Source organism: Pecten maximus, chromosome 8 (assembly GCF_902652985.1).
Source record: "Pecten maximus chromosome 8, xPecMax1.1, whole genome shotgun sequence".
Classification (NCBI taxonomy): domain Eukaryota; kingdom Metazoa; phylum Mollusca; class Bivalvia; order Pectinida; family Pectinidae; genus Pecten; species Pecten maximus.
Window position 1 is genome coordinate 27,702,848 of NC_047022.1, and position 22,743 is coordinate 27,725,590.

The window sequence follows — 22,743 nt, forward strand, 5'->3', positions numbered from 1 at the left end:
GGCTGCGAACTGACACAGACCAGACAACCAATAATATATATCTACCGTGGTACAGACTGCTTTGAAGTCATAACCTTTGGGAAACAGTTGTTTTCTGTAACTGTCTTTAGTTCCTAAGTTACGAAAGGAGGCACCGTGCACTCTGTTGGTTATCAGACAACCTTAAAAGTTGTCTCTCACACATAGTGGGGGCAGTCCTGAAATAATCTTAGCTGTTTAAAGGACGTCAAGCAATACAAAATGGAAACCCTTTAATTCCTTTCCAAAAAAAGGATACTGAAAACCCAAACAGCTTGTCATGATTAACATGAATATTTTACATGAATCACTTTTTTCAGGAGAAATTCCACCAGGATTCATATGCATTTTCAAGTCTTTTTACCTGAAAGTTACCTTTAATTGACATGAAATTGTCATCTTGGACTTTGATGGTTTAGGTTTGCTATCTCTATGCTTCAGAAACCCCTTTCTTAGTTTTAGTATGAAGGTTTTCATCAAGCTTGTATTCAGTTTTTAAGAGAAAAGGGAAGGAAGATCAGTCATAAGTAGAACCAATAAAGATAATTGAATGGCAGACGGAGATTCCTCCAGGATCTTGTGTTTTCAATTTCGGAAAAGGTTTGTCATTGGTTCTCGTTTAATGTAAATGTTAGCATGTATGGTTCCTGATGTTACACGATGACCTAAAAATGGCAGTTGCTACTCCTGCTTAGCGCTCAGCATATTTGGAGTGGAACGACTGGTTCGCCCGTTGTTACTATAATGTGACCGGGTGGTGTGTGATGCTAGGTGTCTTCGCAGTATGCTTCAGTCAGGTAGCACTATTAATCGGCAAAAGTTCCGGTCTATCACAAGAATACTTAACACGAACATACCGCAGCCTCCCAAAACACACATATGCACTCACCACACGCATGCATGTCGCACGCACGGGGGCCGTCCTTAAATGACATTAGATGTTAGTAAATAGGACGATAAACAAAATAAACCAAACCAAAGTTAATACATCAAGCGATCTTCGTTGAACATAAATGAAATTCTGGGATATCAATATAGATTGGTTTGGTTTTATTTAACGTCGTATCAACAGCTAATGTAATCCCGTGCGTGCGATATACATGGGTGTGGTGAGTACGTTTGTGTTTTGGGAGGCTGCGGTATGTTTGTGTTATGTCTCCTTGTGATAGGCCGGAACTTTTGCCGATTTATAGTGCTACCTCACTGAAGCATACTGCCAAAGACACCCAGCAGGACACCCCACCCGGTCACAGTATACTGACAATGGGCGAACCAGTCGTCCTACTCCTAACTGCTGAACGCTAAGCAGGAGTAGCAACTACAATTTTAGGTCATCTGACCCATAGGGTCAGGCTGACCTATAGCCAACGTGCTTCGTCCGTCATCGTCCGCCGCCCGTAAACTTTTCACTTTTCAAACTTCTCAAGTTCCACCAGGGGGATTGAGCTGAAATGATCCTGCGATGGTCCTTACGACGAAGTGTTATTATTTTTCGGACAGGACTGAAATCCAATATGGCCGCCATACTGAAAAACACATACTAAACTTCTTTTTCAGTTCCACTTGTGCCATTTCCATTGAACGGGAAATTGGTGAGAATGTTAACATGTTAAGGAAGGGGAGCCTACAAAGTGTTGTTATTTTTCGACCTCGTAAAAACTTTGACATGGCAGCCACGGTGGCTATTTGGTAACATGATTGTGCAATCGTGGCTTTCTTGAACAACAGCTATTTCAAACTTCTTCTCGAGTTCAATCAGTGGGATTCAGCACTAACTTACATGAAATGACCCTGAGATCATCCTGATCAAGTGTTGTTATTTTTCGGATCGGTCTGAAATCCAAGATGGCCGCCATGGACCCAACCTTGAAAAACACATATTAAACTTCTCCAGTTCCACTGGTGCCATTGAACTCCAAATCGGTGAGGATGTTAAAAGGAAGGGGAACCTACAAAGTGTTGTTTTTTTCGGCCTCGTAAAGACTTTGACATGGCAGCCACCGCTGCCCGTTTTGTAATATGATTGCTTAATCATGGTTTTCCAGAACAACACCTATTTCAAACTTCTTTTTAAGTTCCAACCGTTGGATTCAGCACAAACTTAACTGAAATGACCCTGAGATGGTCCTTACGAAGTGTTGTTATTTTTCGGATCGGTCTGAAATCCAAGGTGGCCGCCATCTTGATAAACACATTTTAAAATTCTTCTCCAGTTCCAAAGGTGCCATTGAACTGAAAAAATGGTAAGGATGTCAAGGAAGTGGTGTTTACAAAGTGTTGTTATTTTTCAGCTTCGTAAAACTTTGACATGGCAGCGTCAGCGACCATTTTGTGACATGATTGTGGAATCATCGTTTTCCCGAACACCTACATTTGTATTTCAATCTTCTTATCACGTTCCAACAGTGGGATTCAGCACTAACTTACCTGAAATGATCCTGAGACGGTCCTTACCAAGTGTTGGTTATTTTCTACTCGGTCCAAAATCAACAATGACCGCCATGAACATTGCAGTGCCGCTATACTTGCTACTGAGTATGTATACTACAATAGTACAAGATCTTTAGAGTCATTTGACCGCTAAGGCCCTTGGGCCCCTTGTTAAAGATTCAGGTATGTCTCGGCCAGGGGACAGAACCCGAAGCCTTCCTCACAGAGGCGAAAGCTCAACTAAAGAGCAAAAGTGAGGCATTGTCAAGGGAAGAAGAAAATTGTTAAGAAAGAAGAGAAAAGATTAGATCCCAAATTTAATCGTCTTTTACGATCATGCAATGGAGGCAGCAGGTACAATTCTTACACCCTACCTGCAGGGCTATGGTTTCCCGAAGACATATGATATCCGATACATATAGAGGTTTAATTTCTGAAGAATCAGCTGGTTTTATTTATTATCTTTGGCCTTCTGCAACAGCTGGTACCATCGACGCTATGAACAATAATCACGACAATGAATATAACATAAACCAAACGAATAAGGATTTACGAGTTGCTCTTGCTGTATACCTTTATCTTAATGCTTTCTGGCATTACTATTATTTTTGAAATTCAGTTTTGAGGATGCAGTCCAAAAATGTGGCCTCAACAAATAACTGAAATTACATATATACAATCATTTAGACTACAAGAGTAAATTCTGCATTTTGTCCAATACTTTGTCTTTTATAGTAGAATGTATCTTATTTGTCCGGGACTATCCTTAACTGCTATTTGTCACTAGAACCTGACTTTCTTTATTTCTGATTTTGTTTTTGGTTTTAATTTCTATTGAGTACATATTTTGTCTGCTGCCTAACTCCTCTAATAGTTTGAGGCTCTAATGTGTTGAGTTCACAATATGTTTGAACATACATATTTGTATTTAGATTTTCTTAATTTTCACAATACTTGCATATTGTAAAACTTTACCGTGGTTATTCCATAAATTGCGATTGGGTACATGTTTTGCCAATCAAGCTCCTATTAATATTTTCAAGCTAGTGTTTTTATCTCAAAGAACATCTGTAAAGAGGTGTGCAAATCATGGCTTTGATTTTCTGCAATTTTCACGAAGTTTCAGATTGAAAAACTCAATTTTGTCGGGCTGGGCGTATATGAAATCCAAAAATGTCGCTTCATGGATTTTCTTAACTAAACTGAAAACTAGAATGAGCCATGAAACTGTATGATTGAAGAAATATTGTGATGTGAAAATTTAAATAAAACTTCATTGCTTTTGTTTTTTTTCTACAAACATTCTACATACTGTATGGTATGACTCAGACCTAAACAACTCCTGTATTTACTACACGGATACACTACTTGTATAGGAACTGTCCAAACTGGTACAAATCAGACGAGAAAATCACACCAGAAATCACTGTAGGAGGTATACGATCAATGCATTAAAATGACCTGAAATATAATTTAAGTTAATTTAAAGAAATTTACCTATATTCACATTGAAAAACATTTCATATCAAAGTATGGTCAAAGTCTTCACATAAATTGACTATTTTGCTCTTTTCATGTCAATTTAACCACGAATTTTTCATAGGACGTTGACACGAATCGACATGAAGACATTTTTTTCTGTGTAGAGACTAAAGGTGACCAACATGTATAAGAAAGATTTCTCCAGTACATTTCAAGAAATAGCGATGACAAAAATTCTGTTTTTTCCCCGAGTCTGGTCGGGAAATTAAAATGATTAATATGTCGGTTCCCCATGTTATGACATGATTTAGAGGAAGAAGTGAAACATAGAGAAAAAGAATCGGTTTTCATAGGACAGAAATATCGATTTGGGATCTCTTGTTACCGTCATAAGAATACGAACAAAAACTGTATCAGAGGCATATTTTCGAGGTTTGGTTTGGTTTGATTTCGTTTTATTTGTTTTACGTCCTATCAACAACTAAGGTCATTTAAGGACGGCCTCCCGTGCGTGCGATATGCATGCGTGTGGTGTTAAGGAAACCTTAAAACAAGGTGATCACGGGTCTGAAGTCAATGCATCCAGTAATATAATATTTGACAGTAAAAGATCGCAGGCGTGCATGGCAAATAAAAGAATATTCGTTTTGTAAAAATATAACTATGTAATATAATTATAGTCAGTGTAGAAAATCGTGAGGACATCTCCGCAATTTGCTGTATTTGAAGCAGATGTAATAAGAAAGAGTTGCATTTCAATTTATGCTTGAGATCAATAGTCTTGTCTCTTCCTTTTAAAAAGGATTTAATTGGTTTAAAATCTTAATATGGCATTTTGATATGGTTTTATTTAAACGCACTGCCTTGCCTTACATTCATACTTTTCCAATAATTCAAATTGATCGGGAATCCAAAATAAAAGTGACGTGCCATTAGAATCCAAAGGAATGAAAATCCGGATTTCACGAGTGTTCTTAAAATCAAACATACGACACGAGATCAACTGGCACTTCGGGTCAAATGAATTAAAATTGCACTTGATTTCCCGTTCTTGTTGCAGAGCCCATTCGGGTGTTTTTTTCGCTATTACAAGGAGATAAACATGACCATACACCGCCTCCGAAAACATGCACATGCATCTCACACACAGGCGAGGTCATCCTTAAATGACCATAGGTCATGTTGATAGGAAACCTACAGTCTGCTATTGATATGCAACTGTGCCTGTGACACGGTGATACAAGTAAATGGTTATATATGGCATAACGATTTCATTGATCGAAGTAGACAGCGACCAAACAAATGAGAGCTAGAAACAGTTGTTTTCGTCTTTTCTAATGTGCTCATTACCTATATTGATAAAATACATGCTTGTGTTTACGGTCAATGCGGTGGGAAATAGTCTTAAACGAACGTCGTTCTAGTTTTGCTCTCATATATCTTAAAAATAACGACATACATGCTAATACACATTGTTAGCAAAACATTACACCAATCATTTGATTAATCTGAATTCGGGCAATTATGTATCGTTTTATAGTATCTTACAGAAGTGTTTCTTGACCGCAGGACAGCAGGTACAATTCTCACGCAATACCGACTGGTTAGCCGGTTCAATAGTAAAAAAATAGTTTCCAAAGCACACTTTCACAACACGCATGCAGTTTTCACACAAGGGTGCCGTCTTTAAATCATCATCATATATATATATAAAAAAAGACGTTATCAAGACATATTTTTACATTTATTTTTTTATTTTGCTTTGGTTTTCAGCGAGCTAGGAATTTGCCATTTAATGGCCCTAAGGACTTTTTTGTTAGGCCACTGGAGAAATAAAATAGTTAAAATTTCGACTATGGAGTCTCACTGTCAAACATGTACTCCATTACGCAGGGTGCAAAAACTTAAACCCATCAGCTAGACATCAACACAAACGCATTAGGGCTACATAGATTCACTGCTTATTGTTTTATTTATAAAATGCAGCTTAATATTACATATTCCGTTACGTTTTCGCTAAATTTCATTCCTGTTGCTTTTCACAAATCATCCAATCTCGTTAATATAAAATGTGTAAACTTGCCTTTCACCATATATTATTCATATTAACATCGCCCAAAGAATACCCATACACTTCATGTATGTTCATAACAACAATAATTGACAATATTCATTACACAATATATGATAGACGTACATTCAGTGATAAAATTAAGAATCATATTCAGTGACCAGAATAAGAAATTATTTTGAAGGATAAAGAGGATTTACCATCACACACGGTAAACCCATAGTATAGTGGTCACTCCCCCGTTGTATTCTCGTGTGACGTCTAGCAGCCATGCGCCTGTCGGAGTGTCTATTAGACACAACGCTAATATCAATCGAATCAGCAACGACATAGACAATAGACAGTGGCAGCCGCGCTCTACTACATTCCAGAACACAGTTAGGCGCTGTTCGGACAGGATTGGGATTAACAAATACCAGTAAGTTACGGGCAATCTATTAGGTTTAATAGAAGGGTAGGTCGCAGTGGATTGTCACTCACGCTTGTAGCTGTTATGTTTTTACGACAGTATAGTTTTCATTCTTCCAAACACATGCATCTATATAACCGAATATATCGTAGGATAACTTGATTAATGGTTTTCTGCTATTTGGTAGGATACATTTTGTGCTTTGCATGTTTTCCATTAATTTTGACAGGTTGAATCAAGATGGTTCACTGCTCATTCAACAAGCGTCATCTTACACTGATTTGGGCAATCATGGAGTGTTTGTTCTTTACCGGGATCGTTTTTGGATGGTCTTGGCTGTCTGTGACACTTCGTCGAGACCGCTACTTTTTAGATTTATGTAACATAACACTAGAAGACGATGTTCCTGAAATTTTGCCAAACAAGGTTTTAGATACTGATATGCTTACCGAGTTAGAGACGCCAATTATACGAACAAATACTCACAAAAACAAACCCCGCCGGAAGTGCCGCCCGAGAAAAAATTGGCGGACCACAACACCACCAGTTGAGCTCATGTATGAAATGTACGATTCATTTCCTCTTAATGACTCTAGATATTTTTGTGATGAACAAGAAGAACGGTTGGAGATAGTGAATGCGATAGTAATGATTATTCGACATGGACTGCTATTACCACTTGGGATATTTTTGGATGCTTATGGTACAACACGAACCCGTCTGATCGCCGTGTGAGTATCCTTCTTAAACTATCATTGATTAACATTACGCTATATATTGTATATCTATTTCAATATTTCATATACTATGTTAATGTTCACAAAACATTGATCGTGCTTGATTATCCTGATCTTTAACAACTAAAGTACTTAAAGAACTTTTTTATTAGGCACGTTCTAAATTAGTACCGTCACCTGATTTTTCGAGACATGACAAGGTGATGTTAGGAATGGTGTTAACATATATCTTCAGATTAGATTAAAACAAATATACTATAACCATCGAAAGATGAATATCACTGTCAAATGGAAAATATGTAAAGAGAAAAACATAGAAATCAACAGACTAATCAATATTTATGTACGTTGTAGCTGGCAGGTAACATTTTCGAAATGGCCGAAACAGTAACATCCCTCTTCAAACACCCCATGTAACGGAGAGGATGAAATGCTGGTTCTATAATTTGTAGCAGATCTACAATCCGATGTTATGAACTAATAAATAATTGTTATAGATATAATGGTATAATGATATACGTTGACAGATAATCAGGACATCGTCAGGAGTATGTCTTTTCATTTTGTTTGAAATGAACGTATCTTCAATTATATCACTTTGGATAAATGTATGTACTTTCTTCCAAAGTTACTCTTCTGACCAGTTAAAGGCATACGATACGAGTATTTCAAATGAAGGATATGTCTCCACAAGATATCGATTTCTCAAAACTTGTGACTACTGAAGTAATTTGTTTCTGGTTATCTCGAATTGCCGACAGTTACATGTATTAGTACCAGATAATGTGTACATCGGTTTATGTTTCCGACAATATGTTTTTTCACAGCAATGCTACAAGGCTATGGTATCACAGTTGAAATGGAAACAGTTCAGTTTGTAAAGCTATTACAACCAATTAATTTGCTGAGGGTAAACAAATTGTTGTGGATCCGGTAGTTGTAGAGGTTACTCATGTGATAATTTTGTTCACATTATTTTGCGATTGCTAGGTGGTCAATTTGCTGTTTGTTCTAATTTTGAGCTTATACAAACTTGCATGGCGAAGGCCATTTGAAGAATGCATCCACGGAGGATGGTGCTGCTGTGAATTGTATAGCCACCTTTTTACACTTTTCGACAGGATGGGCTGTTTGTTAAGAATTTTTGAACCAAACACTAGTCCTAATGTTATATAGTATTGTATATTTTCTATATGTTTCTTTCATTTCTATGAATGGTACGTTAAGTAAAAGAGTAATTGACGTCTTACGCCGTCTGGTGTTCTTAAGAATTCATATTTTTCTTTTGATTTGATACCCACATCACGCTATCCACTGGTTAATGTATTGTATTCGCGTACAACAGTGCTATTGTTAAAGAGTAGGCATAGCAGAGGGATGCCTGAGGACAGATTTAATCATAGAGAGCAGTCTATGTTGGAATATCCTCCATGCATATAATTTACATCCTTCACGCTATGTACAGCACACAAATGATCAGATGCTGAAAACGTATATTTCCATTGAAGTTCAAATATAAGTTAATTGAAGCATTTTTGTTTTTGTATTTGACTGGATTTTAAAATCATCTCGACAAAGCAGTCACTGGTATTAAAAATATGTGAAAAAAACAAATTGACAGAAATAAGATCGAATCATAGCACATTTCAAACGATTGTAGCATTTGATGTAAAATAGCTTTGAAAATGTGTCGTGGCTTGTCCAACAGATAAGGATGAGTAAGATAAAAAAAAAAAAGTAGCCACACAAAATTGCCATTATGTTCAATCCGTTTCACGCGAGATTAATTAGCCTCTCAGCCTTATCCAATGAAAAACAATCATACATAAAAAAAAAAGTACTGTTATGGGATTACATAGCGTTAACGTTAATCAATTTGTGCTATAAATGTGTTTATCTCACATAAATAGGCATACGATACCGTGGTTACTGTAAATTTAGAAATGACTGTAGGTGCTGGATACATTTTTTTGTTTGCAATTGCTATAGTGTAGTTTTCATGATTAAATCATTTTTTTATCTAGCAGAAATATGTAGATTTATTGTGTCGCTACTGTACAAATGCATCAATAGACAAAGTGTAACATGTGACTAGTCAGAGTGTAAGCATTATCTATTTGTAAGCAATTATTTTGTCATTTGTCATGTTAAGTCGTACAGAGGCAATTTGTTTTACATTCCTGCAATACAACTTTTTTTTTCGAAAATGATTTAAGGAAATTAACATTACCAGCAAAAATTGAGATTGTTACACCGAAGAAATAATCCCTTTTTACTTAAACCTGGTATCATTATATCGAAGAGATTGCCCTCTCTCAGTTAAACCTGATGTTGTTATGCCGAAGACATAAAAATCGGAACAATATCCTATATACGCTTTTGGTCTTTATTTAATTGGGCGTGCACCCCTGTGTGAAAGCATTTGGGTTCTGTCCCCTGGCCGGGAGATACCAGGGTCTATACAAATGGTAATTACTCCTCTTGCTCAACGCTCAGCATTTTAGGAGTGGAACCATTTGTCAGTATAATGTGACCGAATGTGGTCCTGGTGGATGTCGTCGGCAGTATGACTCAGTGAGGTAGCACTATAAAGTCGACATCAGATTTGAGCTATCACAAAAAACCACGAACATACCGCAGCCTAACAAAGACTCGAACACACGACACACTAACATTACGCACACAGGAGAGGCTGTCATTAAATGATCACAACTGTTGATAGGACGTTACACATTTCAAAACCAAACCAAACCTACTGAAGCGTAAGTACCAGCAACAGAGCATCACATGCAAAGAACTATTTACCATTAAACACTTTTTATTGGATTGCATGGATCTACAACCTAAAAGAGAAAAAAATAGGGGAATAGCAATCAAACAATTCTTCCAACACCATTTTAAAATATATAAAAGCTGTTGATTTCTGTCACAAGTTTTGAGTAACCATAGCCATTTTTCATTTCAAACTACGTAAATGTACAAAAATACATAAATACATTTTTACATATTTCGATTTTCGTTTTTGTCCATTTACTCACCTTTTTTGCCCTTATGACTATTAAAGTGTTGATTGGGTCGTTAAGAATTCAGAATTGACTACCTAACTAGATATCCCGTACACAATTAATATATGTTGTCATTCGCCGATATTGAACTATACACCAGTTCAATTTTGTATTTTGATCAAATTACTAAATTATAAAAACTTTACAATAAACCATTTACACCGATAAGCTTGTGGTCTATATTCATTCATAAAAAACACGGTCTCCAAATTAATTTGCGATCCATAAATTGATTATAAAAAATATTTAATCGCATATAATGTGCTTTTATCACATCTTATCTTTTAATGAAGGTAAATTGGAACTGAACGATATCAATATTTCGATGGTACCGTAGTATCGTAGGATGCTTGAACATCTTATGAATAGATTCAGGGCGACACGATATTTGAGTAAAATGCGGTTCAAAATGGTTTTTCAGTTAAATCTATTCCAGTAGGTATGGTTTTGTTTGGATGTTGCTTAATGTCCTATTGACATATATAGACATTTAACGACCACTTTTCTTTGCCAACGGTACCCTGCAGGTAGGGCGTAAGAATTGTACCTGCTGTCCCCATTGCATGATCGTCTTCTTCCTAATGTCTCCCTTGACAATGCATCACTTTTGGCCTTAAGTTGAGCGTTCGCCGCTGTGAGGAAGGCTTTGGGTTCTGTCCCCTGGCCGAGACATACCAGAGTCTTTAAAAATGGTAGTTGCTACTCCTGCTTAGCGCTCAGCATATTACGAGTGGAACAACTGGTTCTCCCGTTGTCAGTATAATGTGACCGGGTGGGGTGTCCTGCTGGGTGTCTTCGGCAGTATGCTTCAGTGAGGTAGCACTATAAATCGGCAAAAGTTCCGGCCTATCACAAGGAGACTTCACACAAACATACCGCAGCTTCCCAAAACACACATACGAACTCACCACAGGCATGCATGTCGCACGCACGGGAGGCCGTCCTAAAATGACCTTAGCTGTTAATAGGACGTTAAGCAAAATAAACCAAACCAAACCTTAGCTGTTAATAGGACGTAAAACAAAATAAACCAAACCAAACATTCTTTGCCAACTTCAGTACACCTCTTCAAGGTAAAACAATAAGGGCGGCAATATTTTCGCGCAATGACAAAGAGACAAACTCGTTTTTTCCGCAACCTACCGACACAAACAAATATTAATCTCGAATTTAGGATAGGCAAGACACACCAAACCCCTGAGTGTGAGATGCATGAGTGCAGAGCATGTGTGTGATTTAGGAGGCTGCGATGTGTTCATGCTTGTATCATTGTGATTGTGCGGAACAGATGCCAACTTTATAGTGCTTCTTGACTAAAGTATACTTGCCGACGACACAGGAAACCCAACCCTGTCACATACTGATAGCGGCCATAGGTTACGACCAACCAATGCAAAAATACGAATAAAGTTTATTCAGAAACAGTTTACAAACGCCTCTGTAAAGTTATGCCATAAAGGGAGGTAACATACTGATATTTACAATAACAGAAACATATATGGCCAATACAAACATACCAAAGGAATTTCATTAAAACGTGCCACTTAAAACAATCGCTATAGCTGTGACAATTAGTGCAACATTGACATATCACGCCGCTTAATATGGCCTTTCAGAATGATGATGACAAAAAGATATCAACATAATTAAACATTTTATCGTCAGATCGTCTAAAATAAATTCGTTTGATATCATTCCGACTGCAGCAATACCGATCGCAAGCATGTTAAATAAGTGAATATTAATACAATGTGGCTTCAGCAAGTGGCTCCACTGGGAGTCGACAACCAGATGAATTTTCTATTTTACTTTTTCGAGTGATAAACCAAGATCATTGTTACAATAAAGCTTCGCATTTAATTTGCTGCCATATGTTAAGTCTCATTATCAGTTTTACGTTGACTTAGCAATATGAATTTCCTCACCTCCTACCATATCAGTTTTGCTGCTATCCATTAACGTGCGTATGATTTTACTCATCCGTACATTTTAAAAAGAAACTACTAACCATATTGCCAAGACTGTTGCGAGCCATTTACATTTGAAAAAAGTATGATACACGTTATTGCTATTTCGCCACCATTGTTCATTTTGATAGCATTGGATGTTTATTACATACGGTTATATTTTTGTCTTGGCAATATGGTTATTCGTTTACTTGTAATATTTGACCTTTTCCCGTGTATTTAAACATTTATTGTATAGCCTTGTTGATTTTCTTTGCTTTAAACTACCTACATTCGCTGATGCATCGTCAGTCGAGATAAACTAAACACAACATTTAAGAAAACTTGTACTTAATATTCAGTCAAGAGCATGCGAGACGACACTATTCAGATAACCAACCTGCACTTTTGTCCTAATGTACCGTCTTCACAGTTTAGAGTACGACACAATGCCGGTGCCAAAGACAAGTCAACGTAATGCCCGTTTAAGCATTGGACAGAAACGTGTGCGTCATGTTAGTACGTTAAGGTAGGAAGCGTATATTCACATCGCTTTATTTCCTATCAATTTCATTACTGAAATTCATTGAATGTAATGACATGTGTCACTTCCTACAAAGAGGAGCATGTCTCCACAAGCTATGGCCCGCTTTGTAAGCTAAGTCTTGATCCATCTTACCGAGTTAGGAATACGTATGCAAGTAAACGAACAAGCCATAGTCATCACTCAGTATTTGAACGTCGATATTTGCTTGGCAATCGCGTGTGGACATGGATATCAAATTTCGAATGAATGCAGCTTGGGGAGCGTGTCTCGTGCCATTCTCTAATAATATCATCGGCTGTCTTATCACATTCCTTTAACCTAGTGCATGGTAACGTAAATGCATTTTTACTCTTTCGCTTCGTTTATAAACCGACATGACCTTAATTTAAAACTACGATCAGTAATGCAATACAATTATTTGCAATGAAAAAGCTGTATGAACTCCTGAAGGAGACATAAACCTTTTTTGTTAATAAGTAACAGCTTGTATTATTTACTGTGAAAACGACTTTAAACATTATAAAGCGAAATATAAGCCTTGCAGGTAGGACGTAAGAATGTCGCCCGAATGCGACTGAATTTGGGACTTAATCTTTTCTGTCTAAATTACTTATTTCTTGCTAATATCTCCCTTGACAATGCCCCACGTTGGCCTAACTAAACCAAACCAGCTGGGCAGCCGGATGACCGATCGGAATATGTCAATTCTTTTGAGCACCGCAGGTCAAATTGCGTTTATTTCCGCACTACAGTTTTCGAGAAAATAAGACTAACAGCTATAAGATAATATCGGAGCAAATTATTTGATTGGGAGACATAACAAGAAAAACGGAGCGAAACAATAGTTTTATATTGTTTAACTTCCTAATAATATAGCACGGAACTGATGCCGATTTTATAGTGCTACCTCACTGAAGCAGGACACCATTATACGGACACGGAAGAATCAGTCTGTCTGCCCATATAACATTCTTAACTCCAGTCTGCCCATAGAACATTCTTACTCCACTTATTCAAGTGAATTTCAATGAATCTACAAAGGAGTGTTAGGAACCATTTACAGGTGTGCATAGAGTTGATGTATTCCATTATAATACCATGTAATATATATTATAGTTCATTATAGTGGCGACTTCTGTTTGCTAAAAAATAGAGATATGGTCTAAATAAGCTGAATATCAATATAATATTATAGCAGGGCTATAAGGGATTTTTCAGTTGTATTTTCCAAATAAGTTTTTATTTGAATACATGGTAACCAAAAGAGACTTACGTCTGTTGTGCAGAGTACTTATTAAATGGCACTAAACAGGAATATTAGGTACATATGTTAATAGTAAGCACTAGCATTTGCTGATCATAAAATCATATTACAATGAGGATCTTATTTTCAACCATGGCATCATAAACATTTCCAGTGGCTCGATTCGCCTCGACCTCTTTGTTACCTGGTATTACCACATGTACAGGGACCCAGTATAACGACATTTCAAAGCCATTATCTGATAAAATTTAAACTGTATCATGATATTGAACACCTAGGGAATCAGAAAAAGACTATTGCTTCCAGTTTATTTCATTGTTTCGTGTTAAATAGTAAAGAGGATATAATGAACTTTCGCAGAGAAATTCTAACTTACACAATGACACATACGAAACCAAAGTCTATGACAACCATCACTGCGGCTATTTGTTTGCCAGTTTTCATTGTTTAACATCTTATCAACGCATAATGGAATGGGTTTTACTGATGAGCCCCATTATAATGCCACTCATCAGCCTAGTTCATTATACTTACACCGGAACAAGACGGCTAGGTTTCCCTGCTGATCACTTTTACGGGGGAAAACGTTCAAATTGAATTCCAAATGAGAGGCACGTATGTCAAAGGCAGTTGTCTCATACAAATAATGCAATGGTTGGGAGCTGGTACAATTATATGCCATGTAAACTGATATGCCGTTGTCAATGCATCACCGGATTTGGGTCCTTTGTATTATGATATGGCCATAGGATTGGTAATTTAGGGACATAATAGAACAAGACGAAACAGTTTTAAAATATCTTCCAAAGCTTAAAGGTAAAACTACAACACAAAATCAAATACAAGGGAGCAAACGTGCTTCTTGTGAAATGAACCATTACCCATAAAATCTCAAACAAACTTTGCCAAGATACAACCAGAAATAATTGGTCACGAGTCTCGCTGCATGGTCAAGTAGTGTCACATCAACGTGCTAGTACTATTGCTTTTGTCATGAGCGGACCTACAAAAATATACTATTCGTAGAAATTGCCTTACAAACGGCTATCGATTTCAATACGTTTGTCAGACTTCACCGAAATTTAGTTTGCGCTATCACAAGTAGACAAAAACATTACACATACACATACAACATACATGTTCCTTGCACACAGAGGAGGCGGTTCTTAAACGACCAAAACAGTTGTATTGTTATGTTTACAGCTCATCGACATTTTGAGTCATTAAGGACCAACACCAGATTACAAGTACGTTAACAAAAAGAAACATATATCAAATTAAAACGTTAAAGGGTAAACATATTAAAACCACTTATATCAAATAATTGTTAAGCCGCCCCCTCTTGTGTGATATACATACTTGAAATATATGGTGTAAAGCACTTTTATGGTTTCAGAATCATCTCTCGGACAGACTTCAAAGATTCTACCGAAGGCTATCACTCACAATTCAAAGTTGTAAATGTAGGGGACCTCTTCTTTTTCTCCTCTATATAAATGACATCACGGATGTTTCAACTAATACTAAACTGTTTGTAGATAATACGTTTTTGTATGTAATAATAGATGATAATCCAGCACAAGCTCTAGCAGGCGATCTTTCTAATATTGGTGAATGGGGAGGTATTTGGTACATCAATTTTAACACTAACAAACTAAATCAGTACTCTTTTCAAGAGAACCTAACACAAATCACCCTCCAATAACTTTTCAAAATAGACAGATTACAGATACAGCAGTTCACACACATCTTGGACACTACAAGAATACGCAACATGGAAAGAACAGTCTTAATATATATAGAATAGCCTATAGTAGATTAAATATTATTTGATACATAAATAATTTTAAAGTGAATCGTAAGTCTTTAATCAAAATATACACAGCATTTATAAGACCAATTTTAAAATATGCAGACATAATCTGGGATAACTGCACACACCAACCAAAACAATTATTAGAATCTGTTCTATTAGAAGCAGCCAGAATCATTACAGGACTCGGATCAGGAACATCACACATAGAATTATATGAAGAAATTGGTTAGGAATCTCTGTCATATAGACGAAATAAACACAAACATATAATGATGTACAGAATACTTCATGGACTATCACCCAAATACTTGAAAGATATCCTTATTCCTTTTATTAAAAACCAAAATGATAACCCGTATTCCCTAAAACAATCACGACCATGAAATCCTCCTCCATGCAGAACTAACAATTACTTTGACAGTTTCTTCCCCAGATGTGCTGCACAACTAACATTAATGCTAATGCTGACATCTTCAACTCTTCTTCTCTAGCAGCTTTTAAATGCAAACTTAATAATAATATTAATGAATGTGAGTCACTGCAAATTTTCAAATTTAAAGGAAATAGAAAGGCCAATATCATTATTTGTCAGCTTAAAATGCATGTAGCAATTTATATTTTGATTTATTTAATGATCATTTATTAAACTCTCCCACCTGTGCCTGTGATATTGAAAAAGAAACTGCTTTACATTATTTCATTGAATGTCCTAGGTATAATGATATTATACATTCTCTGTTTACTTCAGTAGATAGTTATGCAAATCATAATCATTTTAATGTTAACACTTTCTGGCAAGGTTGCCCTGACTGTGATAAACATGTAAATATACAAATATTCAATTGTTCATTGGTAAATCGAGATGCTCTAATCTAAACTGCTTCACATTATTTCATTGAATGTCCTAGGTATAATGATATTATACATTCTCTGTTTACTTCAGTAGATAGTTATGCAAATCATAATCATTTTAATGTTAACACTTTCTGGCAAGGTTGCCCTGACTGTGATAAACCTGTAAATATACAAATATTCAATTGTTCATTGGTAAATCGAGACGCTCTAATCTCTATATGCTTTTAAATATATAAGCCATACTATTATATTATACTTTATTATATTATTATTATTATTATTATATACCTTATATTTGAAGAAAATATAAGGTATTATATAATATAGTAATTTTATACATTAATTTTTGGTTACATTTACATGTCCTGAAAGATCCCTCCATCCTCATTGGTGACATGTGTCATCAATTGAGTATGCTAAGTCTGTTGTATATATATGAAATATAGAGCCTGTTTAAAATTTTTGATTGATATTTATTTTTCTGATAATTTATAACATAACATCTTACATTTATATACATGTATATTATTTTTACTTAGATTACTGACAGGCACGACATGTGCATAAATGCACATGGACTTTTGGTCAATGCCTGGCAATAACTTATTCTTGTAGATATAGGTTATATTAAATATTTAATGATCAAATACTATGTATACATGTATATATGATCAAAATTTATGAATGATGTGTGAATGTTAATGTTTGAGGACCCTCCCTTAAATGTTAGATATACATGTATTATTTTCATTTTATAGTAAATGTATATATCTAATTTTATATTTATACGATCCTCTTGCCACCTAAGGAGAGAATGTATATAGGCTTGGCCTGTTATTTGATCCTTTTGACTAATACCATAACATGTTAATAAAATTTGAAATGAATAAAATATATGGGTGTGTATTTTGGAAGGCTGCGGTATGTTCGTGTTTAAGCTATAAACCAACCAAACAAAACTGGTCGCAATTAGATTATCAAAATGCTTAGTTAACACTGTTTTCAAGATTGACAGGATTCGTTCCACATTTAGTTTGTACCATTGTTCGGAGATGCAGCTCAAAAAAGTTGGAACATACTTGTATTATAACGGATATGTAAATGTGTTGCCATGATTATTGAAATATCCAGCAGAGCGATGCAGGACCTCTTGTTGTATCGCGATTCCCGGTGTCAACACACTTTGCAGTTCGCATGCTCGAAGAGGCAAAGGGAGTTAATGTAGTATGATGATATATAGGGCTTCACATTTTGTTGAAATAAATGACTTTGACCTGCATTCCAGGTCACAGGGGTCAAATATAATTCTCTATACCCAAATGGCCCAGTGGCTTGATATTGAGTCAGAAGCATGCTGAGGTTAAAGGCTACCTAATCTGTTAAAATGAGTCAAATAAGGTAAAATCGGCCTCCCGTGTGTGTGACATGCATGCGTGTGGTGAGTGCGTATGTGTGTTTTGGGAGCCTGCGGTGTGCTCGTGTTAAGTCTCCTTGTGATAGGCTAGAACTTTTGCCGATTTATAGTGCTACCTCACTGAAGCATACTGCCGAAGACACCCAGCAGCACACTCCACCCGGTCATATTATACTGACAACGGGCGAACCAGTCGTCCTACTCCAAATATGCTGAGCGCTAAGCAGGAGTAGCAACTACCATTGTAAAAGACTCTGGTATTATGCCTCGGCCAGGGGACAGAACCCAACGCCTTTCTCACAGGGGCGAACGCTCAACTAAAGGCCAAAATGTATGGCATTGTCAAGGGAGACATTAGGAAGTTGTTCAGAAAGAGAAAATATAATATCCCAAATTTAGTCGCCTCCTACAATCATGCAATGGGGGCAGCAGGTACATCTCTTACGCCCTACCTGCAAGGCAGTGTTTCGTCGATAGCTAAAAGATTCTTCCGAGACCTGAAATTAGCCAAATAGTATGCTTGAATACAGACTTGAAAATCTTTACTGTACTAATGACCTAGATAAACTTCAAAGTAACTGTAGAACCAAGTGAACGATACAGGCCCTTTGGGCCTCTTGTTCTTACATCTGAATACGATTTCCATACTTGCACTATCACTTTAAAGACCGTTAAATTTCCAACTCAAGAGTGACGAGTGTCACAAACAAGATGTCTAATATATAAAAATTGGAGAATATCTAACAATGCAAATAACGAGTGTTCCCCAGAGATGTTCATTCGGGCTTAGTGTTCTCCTTCACGACGAATAACATAATAGGCTTATCCCTCTATTATTGCCAATCAGTGTTAGGTATTATACATGTAGTTTCGAAAGGTTTAACAAAATACCCAACGCTAATGCTAACTGACACTCGCATTCCTGAGGACGTCTCTTCATTTATTGTATATCAAACCCTTTTGACCGCCACTTCAGTCGGCTACGTTACCTAAAACCCCCTAAACAAAATGCTTTACTTTCAACATAAAGAAACTCTTTTGGAACAGAACTGCAAAATCTATATAAAATTGATAAACATCGTATCATTAATACTGCAATTTGAATGTATAAAACAACAGAATCATTCTTAATCAATGACCCGAAACTTCTTAAAATTTAAATCGGTTCTCTGACTTTGTCCCCAGTGTCGCATTCATCTTTCTATGTACTGTCATCCACCTCTAGAAATATTCCTCTACTGAATGATCATTAGGGCAGATTCTGACAAGTTCCAAGTATTATGACATTAAATGATGATCTGACGTCAGAATCAATTCTGTTCCGCAGTCTCCCAAAACACACATACGCACTCACCACACGCATGCATGTCGCACGCACAGGAGGCCGTCCTTCAATGACCTTAGCTGTTTTGTTAATAGGACGTTAAACAAAATAAACCAAACCAAACCAATGGCCATCAAACAATTGCAAAATCAAACCTAATGGTATTAAAAGGATGTAAAACAATACCATACCCTTCAGAGGTATACTGGAGCTTACTTATTGGTTGGGATTTGTGTTAAGTTTGTTTCCATTCTACAGATCGTTTGATAGCTGCCAATTCCAAAAAGGATGTGTTAACAATTCCATAATTCTAACTCAAAATCAATAAAATGATGGCAAACTAGAAACAGAATTTCTTTTTCGTTTTGCAAATATTTTTCAAAGATCCGTCAAAGAGTTCCAAAAGGATAAGACTACGTTTTTCAGACTGGTTAGAATTTTGTCACATTTAAAAAAAAAATTCATGAAAAAAAAGTTGTAAAACTCGGTTACTGCGATGAACAAGCATGTCTTTCAAACAACTCCTCCTCCCGAACAAATATTCGTGTAAAAGGATGTAATCTGCTTAACAAATATGTATTCAAACCCGCGACTTGTGTTATGCTACATCAGGGAAGCCGGGCGCCCTTTGATATTCAGTTGTAAGACGTCGGGTTTATTGCTCATGTCCGGCGGAATCCTTTAAAATTGTATAAGGATTTATACGATTCGACGGAATTAAAGTATACGGCGTTGTGACAGATCCTAATAGATCATAAAACAATCATTATCCACGGACAGCCCAATCGATATTTGCCGTACAAACGCAAATAGCCATTAGGTATACTTGGTTTCCATACATATTACATACTGGGATAATATAAATATTTAGTCCTCATCCAAGATTATGATTTATTGGAATTGCCGGTCAATATACAGGTCCATTTACAGAAAAGCCACCATAACGCTATTCGCTGCGACTGGTAATGATGCATGTTTACTTGACTTGTTGGCCTTGTACATATCATGAACTTACATTAGCTGTTGATAGGACGTTTTACATACTAAACCACGGTTTTATAATGTTTATATATCTTACCAACAGCACTGGTCATTTAAGGACGGCCTATTACTTCGCACGTAATTTCCATTGTGATGCCCGGACATCAACATAATATGACGCAGCTCGAACCCAGCGTCACTCATGGCCTGAATTGCCGTGGCCCGGAGGTAGTGTGCGGTGTAATGTTGTGAACACTTGGCATTTCGTGAGATGTCTCCCATAAATCTTGAGTATTTTCATATTAGTCTCCTAGAGATAACTCCATGAAACATGTTTAGCAACTACAATTCTATAGGAAAAAGCCTTCCTCACAAAGGTGAAAATATATATACTAAAGGCCAAGCATGAGGCAGTGTCAAGTGAGACATTGGGAAAAAAAAATTAAAAAGTAAAAACATGCAATCCCAAATTAAGTCGTCTCTTGCGATCATGCAATAAGACGGCAGGTATAATTCTTACGCACTACGTCGGCAGTTTACTTGAGAGTCATTTAGTACTATAAAGTGGGCCTCTCCATGCTACCACAAGGTGACAATTATAAGGAATATATTACACAATTATGCATTTTGCAAATATTACAACATACATTACAAATCAACACTGTTGTATAGTACTGTATCAAAATTTTAATAAAAAACAGTCTTCTATGATTACTTTTATATACAACACATCTAAATACAATGCACCCTCATTAGGTTTAAAGAGCGAATGAAGATTATACAATAAACGAAATACATGTATAAGAGATAGCAAAAATCATTAGATCCTAATCATTAACAGTAAATGCACAAATTGATCAAAAGTTCAAAATTAGCAAATGCGTAATGTTTAAGTTTCATGAATTTGATTGAAGGTAACCGATATGGACAAATGTCAACTGCATAATTTTCAAAATTAATTGAAAAATTGATCACAATGGAAAGATATCTTGAATATTTTGTCTTAAAAAATCTATAAATGTGTTGACATATGTACAAGGACATAGTACAATAATAAGCATTTGGAAAATTACCACATTAGTTGTATATACATGAGTACACACGAAATATGCACAATAAATCAAATCACGCGAGGAGTTGGCCTGGTTATTACTGCGATCTTTGCAGCATAGTTTAAATCCTCCAGACGAACCAACTGTGCATTTTGAGAAGGCTCTTCAGCAAAATACAACAGCAACCCATGGCTATTGGATGTGGGATAGAAGTGAGTCGTAAATTGTCGGCATCGCTGACAAGGGGCTGTGTAAACGATGCCCTACAGCGTCAGCAGACTTTGCAGCAGCTTGGCAGATTTCAGCGTTATAAACATGCCACCTCTAACCATAAGGGCAAGCATTGGAGGGAGTCTATCAGTAAACTGATATAGCCTATCTCTCTCAGACTTCTCATATCGTTTTCCCTTGTCTTATATCCTGGCATGGATATTATGCCAATTACTTCGATAGAAAAACACCGACCCACTTATCATTACAGTGAGCGTCTAAAGAATGAAACCATGTCCATGCTGGTCCCGACAAATGAATAGGAAACGCCGCAATCTGATTAAAATACAGATCCTAATACTATCGTGTTGAGGATCTGACAGCGACCAGCATGAGGTCATGTGCAGATGACCTTTGTATTAACCAATCAAATAACAGCTTACCAGATTCTGAAAGTGATGAGACTCATTTCGATTTGTTTCTAGACTTGTCGTATATCGATCGTAAAGTACCGAGAAACCCGAACGACCGTATACAAAGATGGCCGCGTCCAGTGCTGGCGCATCTACGCCAAGGCGGGTGTTCTTTTTGGAGAATATCTGTTTGATATGTGGGTTTTCGTTTGTCCAAAAAGAAATATCAGCTGAAGGTAAAAAGATAACCAAATTCACTAATCAGAAACTGAAACTTTCGGCAGAAAGAATCAAAGACATAGAATGTGTGGTTGGTGTTATTGAGTGTGAACGGGTTGAAACAGCAAACTAAAATTTTCTGAAATGTCATATATTCCGTTATATTTCCATGTTGAATTGTGTTCACAGTTAAAAACGGAGAAATATAATGATTTGGCATATGTTAGGAAGTTTTTTAAGTACAACCACTGAATTCCAATATTAAAAATATAAAAATGTCACATTGAATTTTCCAGTCACGGAAGTTTAACTGATGCTGTGACATATATAATAGTTTTACATTCATTGTTAAAATTCAACAAATTTACCTGCATAAGCTGTGATAATGCAATTCAGATTGGCCGATCGTTTCACTTGATCTTCCATCAAGGAAACCAACAGACAGCAAACTAAACTTTTCTCCGTGTCTCTTGATGGGTACAAACGTCTT